At 40.7% G+C, this 17564-nt stretch overlaps 1 protein-coding gene across 1 annotated transcript in view; it reads left to right on the top strand.

Annotated features, from left to right (window-relative positions):
* The first annotated feature begins 1938 nt into the window (after positions 1 to 1938).
* nrxn2b (neurexin 2b) overlaps positions 1939 to 17564 on the top strand; it is a 325182-nt gene continuing 309556 nt past the window's right edge. The window contains exon 1 of the mRNA XM_043245174.1: positions 1939 to 2205. The gene's annotated coding sequence lies outside the window, so the exon portion shown is untranslated. The remainder of the gene's footprint in view (positions 2206 to 17564) is intronic.

Below are 17564 nucleotides of genomic sequence, written 5' to 3'. Positions count from 1 at the left end.
CTATAGTATGTGCTTTCTTGACATCACAGAAATAAAAGAAGTACAAAATGCATACAAAAGATTCAGTGATGGAAATCATTTTTAAAACACTCTAGAGAAACACAGAGTGCACTAGTGAGTGTAAAACAAGATGGCAGAAACACTATCACATCTGTACTATCTGTTTCTTTAGGCTCTCTCTCTCTCACACACACACAGAGAGAGAGAGAGAGAGAGAGAGAGTGTGTGTGTGTGTGTGTGTGTGTGTGTGTGTGTGTGTGTGTGTGTGTGCGTGCTGTAGAGATGCTGTTCAGTTTTATCTCCTGCCCTGCTGAGGTCATGCTCTGTAAACAAAGACTGACATTATCAGGAATTGAATGTGTGTTTGTATGTTACTGTGGTTTTGCTTCTTTACCTTTATTTTGTCATGAATGTCAGATACTGTGATAACAATAATTGTGTCTGTGACCTATAAAACCATACTTTATACATTACTGACATCAAATACAGGGACAGAAAAAAACTGAAGTACAACAAAATGCATCTTTCCTGTTTAAATAGCTCGGAAGATCAGAAATAGTAATATTCCTAATTCCTGATCATAAATGACATACCAGGTGTGTCTGCTCTGTTATATGTATGAATGTATGAATTTGCTTCATGCTAAGGCGTACATGTCAATGTCAGCAGTATGCAACAAAAGAGTTTTGTTGTTTTATTTTATGGTGTGATAAAGTGTCCAGCATCTCTAGGAAAGTTTGAGATTCTAATAGCAGAAAGAGAACATCATGAGAAATAAAAGTGAAAAGGACATTGCAAGCTCAAAAACATGACAATGCCTGGCGTCAAGAAACACAAACATAATACACCAGCAGGGAAAAGCTCAGGTGTTTATGGGAGCAGCTAATATTGTTCAGGAAGGAGTGATGTGGTATGATTGGGATCCTTCATTTGGGAGAGATCTTCAGAAAGGAGGGAAGAGGAGGAATACAGGATATCAAGACGTCTGAGATCTGGCTGCTTGGACTGAGACTGCAGCGAGTAAGATAAAAGTCTTGTTTTAAATATTGCATGTTGTGTAAATATAATAAATGAATTGTGTTTATGCTGATTTCACTGTGTTCTTTCCAGAGGGTATTGTCTGTTTTTTAGTCTTTCCTCTTGTTGACTTATATTAAATTAGAATTTGAGTTATAGATATGCATACATATGCCTAAAAGAAAACATCCCATCCTTCTTCTAAATTAATCTCTTGTTTGTTGTGTATATTTGTTGATTTATTTCGCATTAATTGCACGTTTTTACCACATGTAACTATCCGTATTGTTTATTTGAATAAGTAACATACTGTGTTTAGTAATTAGCTACAGTAAATATCGGAAAAATCTTTGTGTCTATTACTTGATTCATATAGGTGTTTACCAGTTAGTGGCCATAAATTAGCATGCTTTAATATTATTAGCGTGTCGTTTAACTGAGCAGATCCCGTCCCTTCTCGACCACCGTACACAAGCGGTTCTGCCTGGAATTAAATCGTTTAAATACGCGCTGGAACAACGCCTTTGATCTCTGAAGTTTGAAAAAAAAAAAAAAACAAATGTTCTTAGACTACGTGTATCTCAATGTCCTGCGTCTAGCGTTTTAAAAAGCAAAGACATGTTCTTCTGAGTGAATGCTGTTCACATTCATTATTGGCCACAAATCGATTTAACATAATTGTGAACGGTAGTCATCATGCTCATAGCATTTTAGTGTGTGTGTTCCGGAATGTTAATGTTTACTTGTAACACCAGCACCGTTCCAGCTCTTTGTGTGAGTCCTAGTCCTGTGTTATTGTACAGTGACATTGACTTCAGTGTGTGTTAATGTGAGACTTTTGTTGACTGCAGGCGGAACCTGGGGGATCTCAACTCTCTGTACCGTGAGGGGCGTTTCTAGCGCTTCTTTCTGGAGCAGAGCGTCCATCTCCAGGATCTGTGCGTCGCTTCGCGTCGCTCTCTGCAGCTCGGCTCCTCCCGCGGCGCGGGGCGTGTCTCTGTGGGCGGGTTCGCGCGCGCTGCTGATGTGAGGACGCAGGTGACGCGGCGCTCAGCTCCCATCGGAAGACGCGCAGGATCGAGACGCGTTGCTCTCTGACGGATACTGAAATTATTCCGGACTGAGATTCCAGAGAAAAGCGCAGGAATTTGGGGAGAAGGAGAGACGGAGACGCAGAGCGTTGCGAAGGTAAAGAGATGATTGATTACTCTCTCTCCCTGTGTGTGTGTGTGTTCGTTCTCGGATTTTCCTGATCGGCACCATGACGATGTTCAATTTTACACACGAGATGCTGTCTGTGTGTGTGTGTGTGTGTGTGTGTGTGTGTGTGTGTGTGTGTGTGTGTGTGTGTGTATGTGTGTGTGTGTGTGTATGTGTGCGTGTGTGTGTGTGTGCGTGCGCGCGCGCGCGTGTGTGTAAGAGCTCGAGGAGGTGATCTCTTGTTTCGGATCATGTCAGGTTTGATCTCTTAAAGTCTCTAGTGTGTTTTGGGCTCTGGAAACATGATGCTGGTTAAAGCAGTGCACCGGAGGATGCGCGTGAAGGGAAGTGACTGTGATTGATGAATATTCGCCGAAGAGACTCTAATGATCAGAGCATCGATCACTCATGTGTCTCCGCACACATTTGACATGCTATTTCAGCAGCTGCCGTACTGTCGAGACATCATTAAACACAGTGTTTCCGTCCTCGATCTCTAGACTGTTCCGTCTAATACACACACACACACACACAAACACAGAGAAACAGGCGATAGACAAACTAAGTTGTGTGTGATTGTAGGCGTTAACAGTCGTTCTTATGTTGTGTTCGTATATAATGTTCATTAAAATGCGCTGAAATGAGAGGACTGGCCTGTTCTCTCTGATTTTACATTGAGTTCACGAGTTCATGTGTAGTGAGGATGATTCCAGCTCCTCCACTGGGGTGCGATAGACAACCTTTCTGAACAACCCGCAGAGCCACACACACACACACACACACACACACACACACACACACACACACACACACACACACACACACACACACACACACACACACACAGACAGACAGACAGACAGACAGACAGACAGACAGACAGACAGACAGACAGACAGACGGTGGTCTTTGTACATGATGACGCTGTATAAGATTTCATTTATTTCATATAGCTGGTGTGTGTGTATGTGTGTGTGCAGGCTTGAATGTATCTACTCTGTACAATTCAGAAACCCTTTGTGATCATTTTCTCATTATTAGAACAAAAGGGTTTCTCCTTTTTGTTAGCTCTTACATTTGGGCCCAAATGTCTGAAAAACATGTCAAAAACTGTTAGACACTGATGTTGTGTTTGGACACTGGTAATCTTGCTTTGTGGTTTCCTACATGTTATTAGTATGCAAATGACTGTGTGTTTGATCAGTAGGTTATTGATGAATTTCTTCAGAGCTGCAGTGTGTGTGTGTGTGTGTGTGTGTGTGTCACTTCGGTAAGTGTGTGAGTTTTCTGAGGTTTAGCAGCACCAAACCCTGACCTTCGGCACACTGCAGCTGAACTCACAAATACAAACATTTCTAGTTTATGTTGATGTGTTTCTAATAAACTGCCATATATATTTTTTTTAATTGTCATTAAACATCTCAAGCAGTCATGGACACTCGGGTTTTAGTCACTGTTTTCTGTAAAGCTGCTTTTGAACTGAGTGTGTGGAAACAAGTAAATTAAAGTTGAAATAATGCTTGCACACATAATGTGGTGATGTAATTGGATTATCGCTTGTGCAAGTAAAAATGGCTGCAGTGGAGTAGAAAAGATTTGCAACCTTTCAGATCTTAGTAGCTCTCTTTCCAAACCAAAAGCTGGCGTTAAATACATTTTCCTCATGTTTTGCTTGTAGTTTTTGGCCCCTCAGCAGGAGGGTTGCGTCTCAGAAAGCTTCTGAAGCTTCTTCTGGAAGATGTCTGTCAGGTGTCTGAATGGATTCATTTTGGGATTAAATGCTTCTGTCTTAATTAAGATCCTGTTTTTCACTGAACAGATCTCTCAAATCAAATGCACTGCTAATGCATTTTTCCACACATTGGTTGAAAGCAGTTTTCCAGAAAATCCAGATTTTTAATGTTTGAAATATTTTCATTTCATGCAGCTGAGATTTGTTGTATGTTATGTGAGTGTGCTGTATTTTAAGGTTTCTCAGAACCTTTAACTGTTAGTTTAGTTCATGTCAGCTCTTTGTGCTCTTTAAAGTGGGGGATCAGCTTAAAAAGCTCTTTTTGTCTTTGAACGTTGATCCAGGGCTCAACTGAAGGAGCCGTGCTGCTCCAGACATGACCTCCTCACCTGCCGTGACAGCGGCTCGACCCCGGCGCCCAGAGATCGCTAACGCCTGTTAGCAGCGCCGCTAATCTGACTGTAATCCCTCTCCTCTAACCATCTCGTCATCTCTCTCTCTCTCTCTCTCTCTCTCTCTCTTTCCACCCCGAGATCTCAAAACGAGGTAATGAGAGCGTAGTGATCAGAAGTGTCTCTAGATCCGTTCACATCATCCAGATCATCACTGACGCTGATTAGAGGAACGTGACGAGACTTCAGACACACCTGATGAGACGTCTAGTGACGGAGGTGTGCATTTCGCAAAAATTGCAAAAACTGACGCTGTTTTCTTTTTGAGAGATTTACACGAGGCCTACAAACATGAGAGGAAAACATTACAGAATCACTTCAGAAAGGAACATTCTGTCATTATTTACTTGTTTGCTTCTTTACACACTTCTGACTTTCTTTGCCATCAAATTTTTCCACCCAGGGTCAACTGAAGCCTAGAGCTCTAGAGTCTTCTTCTCATGGGAATTCTCTGGAAGTTTGAGCTGTTTTTGTGACTGACAACAGTCGTATATTATGTTGTTTTCGCACGAAAGCTTTAGTGTCCATTTTTTACTGTAATTGCTTAGAAGAGCGAGCAGCACTATCAGTCTTTCACAGAAGAAGAAGAAAGATCATAGAGCTTTGGAATGAGTAAATTATGACAGAATGCACAAGAGAATAACTAAGACAAATGTATATTTTGGTTCTTCATTTTTTTTATGGTCATGGTTGAACAATTGATGCTTAAGAGAAACAGAACCTTTGAATAAAATAATGAAGACTTTAATAACGGTAGTCAAACGCTTTAATTTAAGTAATCGTGCCGTAGAAGCTCAGGAAGATTGGGCTGAAATAACAGCAGCTGGATTGCTCTGAACTTCTCTGATCTCATTTCCTGAGAGTTTCTTACACTTAAGAGGAATTTCACGTGCAGACTGCACCTAGAGTTGAAAGTGAATTTCTTCCATTTCATTTAAAGAGAATCTTAAAAATCAATCTAGGGCAACTGAATGAAATGATGTGGAAATTTCTCCATGTTCACAGGAGCACAGACAGTGAAGTGATTAAGATCTCATAGACATCAGAGCATTACTGAAAGATTTATTCTGAACTGAACATGTAGGGTTAAAACGTTACATCAGCATTAACCCTGAAGAATTGAAAGAGATTTGTCTTTGTGTTCTTTATGCTGTTGGCAGACGGTTCCTCTGGGTTTTGCAGTGGAAAGATGTTGAAGGTTGCAGCTTTGAGTAAAGCTCTGAACCTCACTTTGCAGGCGAAACCCTTTCTGACGGGGTCATAAAATGCGTTTTTGCATCCTTTCCCATAAACAATTAATTTCAGGAGACATCTCTTTCACAAACGTCCGCTGCAGTGATTGATGAACTTCATCACTGCTTTCCCTCTCTGCACGAGTGACGTGTGTTTGATGCTCAATGTGTTTAAGCCTGAGGCTGAAAGGAATATCTGAAAATTGTATCTTCATTTAGTTCTAAAACTATTATTTTATCTGTAGGCGTGCTATAATTAATTGCTATTTGGGGGAAAAAAACTGCAGCATGCCTGATAACATTCTTGTTCATTTGCTCAGGCACGTTATTAAAATAAACTGCAGCCATGCATTTCTAATTGGCTATAGAAGTTTTGTAGGTTCGTTGTGGTAGTTTGTCTGTATGTAGGGAAAGAACAACATTGGATGGTTTTACTTGACAGCAGTATTACTCTCGTCAAGCCTAGATCTTCTTGAGATAAAAAATAAAATCCTTCGACACCAGATGAGCAAATAGAACTCAATACAAATTAAGCAGCCCTAGTCTAAGTATATATATATATATATATATATATATATATATATATATATATATATATATATATATATATATATATATATATATATATATATATATATATATATATACACACATTTAGAGCTGTGGTCATCCAAAGCGGTTTATGAATGTGATCAACAATAACTAAAGAAGCAGTGACCCACTGCACCCGTACAGCGGCAGGCAGGAAAACACAGAGAAGGACTAGTTAGTGTTAGTTTGTGTGTCTCTGCAGTGCTGCTGCTGACTCTTCAGTTCTCGGTGTGTAAATGTGAGTTTGCTTCACCACTCTTATCTGAACAGCTCCCAGTTTACCTCTTTCTTTTTCCTCTGGACCTCTTTCAGAGAGAGCAGGCAATTGTAAAGGATGCCCATTTCTGTGGCACAATAGAAACTGTTGATAGTGTCTAGGCTGTCCTGATCCTGAGCCCAATTGATCTGTTTAGTTTGTTCATCCAGCATCCCTTCGTTACGTCTCTCTGACATTGACACCCTTGACCGTCTCTCTCTCTCTCTCTCTCTCTCTCTCTCTCTCTCTCTCTCTCTCTCTCTCTCTCTCTCTCTCTCTCTCTGTCTCTCTCTCTCTCTCTCTCTCTCTCTCTCTCTCTCTCTCTCTCTCTCTCTCTCTCTCTCTCTCTCTCTGTCTCTCTGTCTCTCTCTCTCTCTCTCTCTCTCTCTCTCTCTCTCTCTCTCTCTCTCTCTCTCTCTCTCTCTCTCTCTCTCTCTCTCTCTCTCTCTCTCTCTATACATATATATATATATATATATATATATATATATATATATATATATATATCTCATTCACATTCTTATTTATTTTCTTCTCAAATGTACTTCATTGCTATGCCTGACATTATTGCATTATTGCAAAGCATGCAGGTACATGCTACACACTCTCTTCCTATAATTAAAAAATAAGGTTTATTGTTTTCTAACTTCCTGAAGGGTTTGTTGTCATTGTAAGATCAGAGTTTGATCTAACATCCAAAACAGTCCTCTTCATCCTGTGTGCTCAGAGCCTGTGTGACGTCCGTTTGCTCTGATCCGTGTCTGTAGCTGTCTTTCTGTTTCTCTCAGGATGTGAAAGATGACACTGCATGCTGGTTTGTGTGTGTCTGTCTGTCCAGTCTTTGTTGTTTTTGTGGCTCTGGACTTTCCTTTGCTCAGCATGTTTTGCTTTTCCTCTCTTACTCATTTCCCATTTTCTCAATTTCATATCTGCTGCTATAATTCATTTCTCTCTCATACTCTTGTTTTGGGAGATAATTCAAGTGTTTCACCTTTTTTGATGAGGCACTACATCAATTTTAACTGCACCTGAAAAGACAGACAGGCAGATGGAGAGAGAGACAGAGAGTCTGTAGCTGAATTAACTGAAGAAATAAATGTGACACTGTTTCAGTCCTGTTAAACGATATTAATAAATGTTTCACTTCATGTACTGAGAGAAATAGCAGCGATCTGTGTGACAAAGACGCACTCCAGCTACACTAGAGTCTGTGTGTGTGTGTGTGTGTGTGTGTGTGTGTGTGTGTGTGTGTGTGTGTGTGTCTGTGTGTGTGTGTGTGTGTGTGTGTGTAAACCTGCATGAAAATCAAGGATGTTTTGTGGTATGGCTGCTGCCACCGTCTTTGATGTGTTGTGTCTCATAGACCGAATTGTCTGTCTGTCTTTCTCTCACTTCATGAGATCAGGCGCTTTTGTTCAAAGGTCAGGCTGCTCCATCAAACTCTTGCTGGATTATTGGTCTGCTGTTATTTCCTAAAAAATCTGCTGCTGTAGACATTGGCCACTTTATTTTGGTTACCTGCTGCTAAAGCTGTTTTGTGTGTGTGTGTGTGTGTGTGTGTGTGTTGAGTAAAATGAGGAAATATACTGCATTTTGCATTGTATACTTTTTTGAAAAGATCCAGTGCTTTAGTTTCTCATGCAGCTGATTTTCAGCACCGTGGACAGCTCCGGCACCGAGGGTAGTTTCAGCACCAGGGGTAGTTTCAGCACCGTGGACAGCTCCGTCACCGAGGGTGGTTTCAGCACTGAGGGTAGTTTCAGCACTGAGGGTAGTTTCAGCACCGTGGACAGTTCTGATGTGTGTTCAGAGTCTTTTACAGCCATATGCTCTCATGTCTTTCTCAAGATGCTTAGTTGTACATCACATCTGTTTATTGTGTGATCATATTCTTTTGGCATTTCCCTTTTTTTGTGCCTGTGTACCTCTTCTCGCCCTAATACAGAAACTGAAGTTCTGTATTATTGTACTTTATTATTGTTACTTCCCAGGATTCATTTACAAATGAGTGGATCTAATCTCTCTTTAATCACGAGTGTAGATATTAAGAGATTCCAGGTATTTATTTGTGTCTTTAATTCAGGTTATAGCAGGCTACCTGGTGTTACTTGTGCTACTTTGGATGCAAGCCTCTGATAAAATGAAACCCCAAGGTTTACATCATTTTAAAGTCTCTGTACTGTCTAGGATTAGAACCAATGACCTTGACTGAGCTCCAGGAGGAGTTATGAATCAAGAAGATTTCTTGGCGTTTTCATTTGCTGACCACAGAAACACACAGATCACATGGTCATCTTCAGTCACTGACGTCAACAGATCAGCAGTTCTGTCTCACTGTCTTCGGGACAGAAGGATGATGTGTTTGCTGGAGGTTGTAATTTGATGTTCTGGTTTGTTTTTAACTCTCATCTGACAGCCTGTGATTTCAGCTCAGAATCTCATGCTGGGCTGAAAGCAGTCAGAGACTCGTCTGCTTGTGTGTAAAGATGGTGGTGTTGAGATTATTTTTTATAATGCCAGTGTTGACTGATTACATGTTTGGCCAAGTGTAAACAAGAAAAAAACTGTGTTATTCAGAAAGTTGTGCAGTGTTGGAGTAACAAACAAACACGTTTTAATAACAGCCTCTTCATTGTTATCATCATCATCATCATCATCATCACTGCACATATTTTTTATTTTTCACACTGAACTGTGTCTGCGCCTTTCAGATTGTGAGTGTGAGATTCTCGCTGATGTGTGAGATTGACATGAGACCTAAGAGGAAAAGCAGCATATGCTGCAGCAGCACATAATGAAGCTCCCGCTCTACAGAGAATAAGAAAGATGGAGGCGTCTTTGTGTTTGGCATTTGGGGACAAGGTCATTCCCTCTCAGGGAGCCACGATGAACACACACACACACACACACACACACACACACACACACACTGCAACCTACATCTAATCAAGAATGACATTTGACTCAGCATGCTGTCTGTGTGTGTGTGTGTTATTATCAGTCCTGCTGTATAGCTGACATTATTTTAAAGGCTGTAAACTCGGTGCTCTTGAATATTTTGGTCTCTTGTATTTAAATGCATTCATAGACCTAAGTATAAAGTAAAAGTGAGTATATACACAGTGTCTCACTGGACTGTTCTTGAGCTTTTGTCAGACTTTGAAGACTTTCACAGAGAGAGTAAAGAGAGACATGACAGACATATTCACATATTACATATTTGCATATTTTCTGTGGTGTATGAGTACACATGCTGATTCACATCAGCTGTGTGTGTGTGTGTGTGTGTGTGTGTGTGTGTGTGTGTGTGTGTGTGTGTGTGTGTGTTTGATCCACATCAGCCATTCCCTTTTCTCTTTTCCACAATGAGTTCTGTTATGATTATTGATTAATCATCTCACCACTGTTATTCAATCTAACCACAATTACAGGTGCTGGTCATAGAATTAGAATATTATAAAAAAAAAAGTTTTATTTCACTAATTCCATTCAAAAAGTGAAACTTGTATATTATATTCATTCATTACATACAGACTGATATATTTCAAATAGAATAGAATTAACAACTAATGAATATCCCAAATTTATTATCTCTTTTTATTATTATAAGAATATTACTTATGATCAACTGAAAAGTATGAACATGAAAAGTATGAGCACTCAATACTTGGTTTTCCTGAACTACTGCAGCAATGCAGCATGGGGTGGATCAGTCTGTGGCACAGCTCAGGTGTTATGAGAGCCCAGCTTGCTCTGATAGTGGCCCTCAGCTCTACTTCATTGTTGGGTCTGGCCAACCGCATCTTCCTCTTCACAATACCTCACAGATTTTCTATGAGGTTAAGGTCAGACGAGTTTGCTGGACAATTAAGAACAGGGATACCATGGTCCTTAAACCAGGTACTGCTAGCTTTGGCGCTGTGTGCAGGTGCCAAGTCTTGTTGGAAAATGAAATCTGCATCTCCATGAAGTTGATCAGCAGCAGGAAGCATGAAGTGCTCTAAAGCCTCCTGGTATATGGCTGCGTTGACCTTGGACCTCAGAAAACACAGTGGACCAACACCAGAAGATGACATGAACCTGACTGTAAAAACTTTACACTGGACCTCAAGCGACATGGACTCTGGGACCCTGATTTCCAAAGGAGATGCAAAATTTACTTTCATCAGAGAACATAACTTCGGACCACTCAGCAGCTGTCCAGTCCTTTCTGTCTTTATCCCAGGCGAGACTCTTCTGACCGTGTCTGTGGTTCAGGAGTGTCTTGACACAAGGAATGGAGAGCTGAAACCCATGTCTTGTACACGTCTGTGTGTAGAGGTTCTAGAAGCACTCTTTGTGAATCTTCCCCCACATTTTTGAATGGGTTTTGTTTCACAATCCTGCCAGCCAACCTCTTTGGTTGCCCTCCTTGTGCAAGGTGTCAATGGCCGTCTTTTGGACAACTGTCAAGTCAGCAGTGTTCCCCGTGATTGTGTAACCTACAGAACTAGACCGAGGGACCATTTAAAGGCCTTTGCAGTTTTGAGTTAATTAGCTGATAAGAGGTGTCTTCAATATTGAAACTTTTCACAGTATTCTAATTTTCTGAGAGCCTGAATTTGGGGTTTTCATTAGTTGTCAGTTATGATCATCAAAATGAAAAGAAATAAACATTTAAAATAGATCAGTCTGTGTGTAATGAATGAATCTAAAATACAAGTTTCACTTTTTGAATAGAATTATTGAAATACATTTTGATGATAAACTTTTTGATGATATTCTAATTATATGACCAGCACCTGTATATCACATTCATAATCACATTCATTGTTGTTTAAATTTAAAATGGCAAAATTAAGTGGAATGAACAAAATGGAATAAGGAACAGAAATGACATCACGTTTGCCCAAGTGTTGTTATCATACTTGAAATTTGCTCTGCATTTAACTCCTTCAGAAGCGCACACACACACACACACACACACACACACACACACACACACATTTCGTGATATTGATGGTGGAAGAGGTCACTACTGATTCACTGAAGCTTCGTGTTGATCTTCAGCGTCTCAGCTGCTGGTTCGTGAGGGTCTACGGTGTGTTCTGTCAGGTGTTTGCTGAATCCTCTGAGCAGGAGCTGGAGTCACTCTCACACTCCATTAGTGACGGACGTTTGATGCTTTTGAGCTTTTCGCTTCTCTTCATGTAGATCTGTCTGTCAGTGTTTGTCAGTCGGTTAACTCCAGCTCAGGATAATGTGAATTTTGGCTTTCCTATAAGTATCGGATCTGATTTAGTCTAAAGCAGGATTCAGTCGTGACCCTGTAGGAGGAGGTTAACTCAATACTCAGACTCTTGGCTTGCTCACCGAGTCTTTGCCCGGCGAATCGCTTCTCGTTTGTCTCAGCTGCTCAGATTACTGCTGTTCTTTTTTTTTTTTTTTTTTTTTAATTAACATCTATGACTTCATCTCCAGTGTACACTTAATTATAAGTATTAGCAGGAGTAATTATAATTATTATTTTTTGCACATGGATAGATTTAACGGCATGCTAGTTCAATAAGCCTTTTCAGCGTTTCCATGTGACCTCTTTTGCTTGCTAATTTCCTGTCATTGCCTTCTTGGCTCTGCTGATGTATTACCCACAGTTCATTGCTCTCTGAGCCTCTGGTGTCATTTTAATGACCAAAAAACTCATTTAGCAGAATTGACCAGCAGAAATCATGAGAAATTAGTTTTACCCACTGACTTTGTGTGTGTGTGTGTGTGTGTTTGTATGGCCAGCGAGTAAACTGCATATATATGAATCAATATTCCATCTCAATATGTAAATCCCTAACAGTGAGGATGTTTAATTTTAGGGCTGGTAATCAACAGTCTGCTCTGCCCGATACTGATGCTTATCGATTGTTTTACCTTTTTCTTTTGGCTGGCAAGGAATTCATTGACCTTTTTGGCTTGACTTTTATTTTTTTCTTGTCCTCAGGTCATATGATGATAAGTTCATGAGGTCCTCCATGTGATCAGAAAATGCTAAAGATGCCAGTTTCCAAATAGTTTGTGCCGCTTCTGCCGCTTTTGTCTCTCTACAGTTTGCTTTTAGAAAACTTAATCGACATAATTGTTTGAGATTTGATCTTTTGATTGATTTAATTTAACTATGCATCACTGACTCGGATGTTAGAGCTGTGTCTTTAACAAAGACGAGTGTTAAAACAAGCATTGAATCTAACTCTTCACCCAGTCAATGCTGGTGGCCGGGATCATTTATCTTTGGTGACGATCAGCCAGATCTGCTGTTAGAGTTCTTGATCTGCCTTGCGTTTATCAGGAATGCAGTATTAAACGTGAGATTCTTGGGAACGTTCATCATAAGAGTAAATGACTCTAAAGGGAACCTTCGGCTGCTCAAGGTGTTTTTCTGCCAGGAGGCTTTTCGCAGATGGACTGAAACTAATTAAAATGCAATAACGCCCAATTTAACGTTGTTATATTTTGGCAGGAGTCGTTGGTAGCCGTGCAGGGCTCTCATTCACTTCTGCTCCTTTTCCTGTGATGAAGCTGAATTTAATGCCTCATTGATCAGTTTCTCTCCTTTTATTAGTTCTTCATATGAGTTTGTTCTCCCACTTACTCAAGAAACGGCCATCAGTGTAACCGAGAGAAATTAAATATCATCTAGAAGATTTAGTGATTTAGTGTCTGTTGTGTGTGTGTGTGAGTGTGTGTGAGTGTGTGAGTGTGAGTGAGTGTGAGTGAGTGTGTGTGTGTGAGTGTGTGTGTGTGTGTGTGTGTGTGTGTGTGTGTGTGTGTGTGTGTGTGTGTGTGAGTGAGTGTGTGTGTGTGAGTGTGTGTGTGAGTGTGAGTGTGTGAGTGAAGACTCAAAATATCTGGTTTTGTTTTTTCTTTTCGGAGAATGAGGTGATTATCTGCTTAAAAAAATTGGTAATGGCAGTAAATCTGTCACATGATCTGTCACACTTGATTCATTTAGATGGTTATTAAATGTTTTGCTTTTAAATTTCATCAGGAAAATGTTTTCATTTGTTGTGAGTTTCTTTGAGGTTGTTGTGAAATTCTGGTAGTGTGTGATCATCAGTTTTTCTTCGGTAACCTAAAAGTGTTTTGATGACCAGTGTTTTAAAATCTGTTCAGTTGTGTCATGTATTTCAAGCTTTGGTTTCTGATTCTGATTACTGGGGTGTTTGTCTTGGCTGTTTTCTGTTGGTTGGAGCATCTTAACTACCCCATAGACATCTGACTCACAGACGGCCAGCAGCAGTTTGATGTTGTGTTTTTACACACTCACACACTCACACACACACACACACACACACACACACACACACACACACACACACACACACACACACACACGCGCACGCTTGCACACAGGGCATATCTGGACTCAGGAGCCCCGGTGTGTGTTTGCCTCGGGCGATGAACTGGAGCCAGCAGCTGCGCGGCGGTCGGGTCGGGTTTCCTCCTCTAACTCCTCACCGCGGGAAACAGCAGACGAGATGGGGCTTTATGTTTTCTCTGCACCGTACTGCAGCTCGCTTGAACAGACAGAAATCTAACTGTAACGACTGAGTATGACTGTGCAAATAATTACATTTGATTGTCATTTGAATCTTGTCTGTGATTAGTAGCACATATACATTACCTGCTTTTAGATGGAGCAATATTTGCATAGTTCAAAGTCAAGCTAGGCAATATTGCATTCATAATCCCAGATCAATCGCATTTAATTATAAATGTGATGTTGTGTAGCTAGTCAGTGAATTACGGCTCTGTGTATTAAATGCCACTCCATTTGAAAGCAGGTGATGGACCAGATGGGCATGACAATCTCAGCCCTACTCGGTTCAGACGGGCAGATCTCTGTCTGTTGAAGAGAGCTGCAGAACGGAGCAGATACTGCATGGATCCACAGGAAAGCTCGTCTTTTGCAGACGTGTGGAGGGACTCTATTATTAAACACACAGATGACAATAATAACATTTATAAAGGCTTTGGAAATGAAAGCGTATGTGTTGACATGTTATTATGTGTTTCAGTTAAAAATGTAGAAATGCTGGAGCATCAATAGACCAGAAGCCCAAAATGAAGTTTAACTCTTTTAGGACAAACAGAAGAGTGTATAGTAAAATATAGATTGAAAGAGAGAGAGAGAGAGAGTGTGTGTGTGACTGAGAGAGAGTGTGTGTGTAACTGAGAGAGAGAGTGTGTGTGTGTAACTGAGAGAGAGAGTGTGTGTGTAACTGAGAGAGAGAGTGTGTGTGTGTAACTGAGAGAGAGTGTGTGTGTGTAACTGAGAGAGAGAGTGTGTGTGTAACTGAGAGAGAGTGTGTGTGTGTAACTGAGAGTGAGAGTGTGTGTGTGTGTGTAACTGAGAGAGAGTGTGTGTGTGTGTGTGTATGTGTGTGTAACTGAGAGAGAGAGTGTGTGTGTGTGTGTGTATGTGTGTGTAACTGAGAGAGTGTGTGTGTGTGTAACAGAGTGTGTGTGTGTGTGTGTGTGTGTAACTGAGAGAGAGTGTGTGTGTAACTGAGAGAGAGAGTGTGTGTGTAACTGAGAGAGAGTGTGTGTGTGTAACAGAGAGAGTGTGTGTGTGTGTAACAGAGAGAGTGTGTGTGTGTAACAGAGAGAGTGTGTGTGTGTGTGTAACTGACAGAGAGTGTGTGTGTAACTGAGAGAGTGTGTGTGTGTGTAACTGAGAGAGAGAGTGTGTAACTGAGAGAGAGTGTGTGTGTGTGTGTGTGTGTGTGTGTAACAGAGAGTGTGTGTGTGTGTAACAGAGAGTGTGTGTGTGTGTGTAACTGACAGAGAGTGTGTGTGTAACTGAGAGAGTGTGTGTGTGTGTAACTGAGAGAGTGTGTGTGTGTAACTGAGAGAGTGTGTGTGTGTAAATGAGAGAGAGAGTGTGTGTGTGTGTGTAACTGAGAGAGAGAGTGTGTGTGTGTGTAACTGAGAGAGAGTGTGTGTGTGTGTAACTGAGAGAGAGTGTGTGTGTGTGTGTAACTGAGAGAGAGTGTGTGTGTGTGTGTGTAACTGAGAGAGAGTGTGTGTGTAACTGAGAGAGAGAGTGTGTGTAACTGAGAGAGTGTGTGTGTGTGTGTGTGTGTGTGTGTAACTGAGAGAGAGAGTGTGTGTAACTGAGAGAGAATGTGTGTGTGTGTGTGTGTAACTGAGTGTGTGTGTGTGTGTAACTGAGAGAGTGTGTGTGTGTGTGTGTGTGTGTGTGTGTGTGTGTAACTGAGAGAGAGAGTGTGTGTGTGTAACTGAGAGAGTGTGTGTGTGTAACTGAGAGAGTGTGTGTGTGTAACTGAGAGTGTGTGTGTGTGTGTGTCTGTGTGTGTGTAACAGAGAGAGTGTGTCTGTGTGTGTGTAACAGAGAGAGTGTGTGTGTGTGTGTGTGTGTGTGTAACAGAGAGAGTGTGTGTGTGTAACAGAGAGTGTGTGTGTGTGTGTGTGTGTGTGTGTGTGTAACAGAGAGAGTGTGTGTGTGTGTAACAGAGAGAGTGTGTGTGTGTGTGTGTAACAGAGAGAGTGTGTGTGTGTAACAGAGAGAGAGTGTGTGTGTGTGTGTGTGTGTAACAGAGAGAGTGTGTGTGTGTGTAGAGAGAGTGTGTGTGTGAAACGGAGAGAGTGTGATCAATGTGTGTGTCCTGAGTTTGTGTGTCCCCATAAAATGTCCCCACAAGGATATTAAAATGTGACGTGTGTGTGTTTGTGATGAAGGTGTGTGTGCTTGCGTGTGCATCGCTGTATTTCTTGTCCTCTGACTGTTTTATGAAGTGAGGAGGTAAATAAATAAGGCCGAGTTGGCAGAGAGCATCTGTAGGTCATTTTCTGGCTCTTACTGTGAATTGTTTTGCTGTAATTTGTTCCTTCGAGATCTTTATACAACTGCATACTGCTTTGCATTAATGTTCTTAGATGCTGTCTTTCGAGGGAATTTATGTAGTTATAGTCCACTCTACGGCAGGCTCTAGAATCCACGTGCAGATTTATTAAGAAAAGTGTAATCCAAAATACAAACAGATTAAGACTTGACTTGACTTGAGCAGTAAATACTCGCTGACAGCAGGGTGAAATACATTCAATACACGCAGAAGCAATGGTAACAAATGGGCTACAATCAGGGTCACATGACATGAATCAATCAATGATCACCAAGACACATGACTTAGACATCCAATCAGAACAGAACACATGTCCAAGGCAGAAGGTGCTTTAGAGGTAGAGCACCAAGATGTGCTCGGAGGTAGCTTTGTTGGGGACACTTAACTTCTAGTGATTATCGCCGGTTTGATTACAGAGACTGCATTTAATAAAAACGGTTTAATCTCATCATTATACATCACTATCACTCTATTATCTCTTTTTTATACTGTTCAATGCTTTGACACAATCTGTATTGTTAAAAGCGCTGTATAAATAAAAGTGATTGAAGTGATTGATTGATTTTGTGCAGCACTTCTTCAAGTCGAATGAGCCTAGAGATACAAAACAGACCTTACGGCTTACAATTAAGAACACAAATCATGTTAACGCTGGACCTGCTTTGCCTTAAAGACACAGTCCATACAGAAGAAAAACTCATTCACTCTCCTTCATGTATGACATTCTTTAGCGGAAGAGAATATAGTCTTTAATTATTCAAAATTATTTATAGATTTATTTTTTTAAACAAACTTCAGGATGCACCTTACAGACCCGGACGATGTCTGTTTCTGGTTCATGTCTTCTGCTCCCTGTTTGTAGACGATGATCTCTTCATCTGTATTTGGAGAGCATTTGTCTGTTTAAATAAAATAATGTGCCAATTAAACAGTTCTGTGTAGATCCAAATAACATTGGCCCTAAACAAGTTTATTTTGGAGGTCAGACTTGAATTTTCATCAGGAGCACCATGTAGGTTTTCTGAGGGGTATTTCATATTGGTTTAGGCTTGAGGTTTAGAGCAAGTTTGTTTAGACAATGGTTAGATGTTGGTGTGCTTTCATTAGTGACCCCTGAATAGTTTTTGGAAGTTCATATGGTGTGTCTTCTACTGAAACTGGATCCCTATTTTTAAATTCATCTGTAGAATC

Source organism: Puntigrus tetrazona, chromosome 7, assembly GCF_018831695.1.
Source record: "Puntigrus tetrazona isolate hp1 chromosome 7, ASM1883169v1, whole genome shotgun sequence".
Taxonomy (NCBI): domain Eukaryota; kingdom Metazoa; phylum Chordata; class Actinopteri; order Cypriniformes; family Cyprinidae; genus Puntigrus; species Puntigrus tetrazona.
This window is presented reverse-complemented; position numbering and strand designations above follow the sequence as displayed.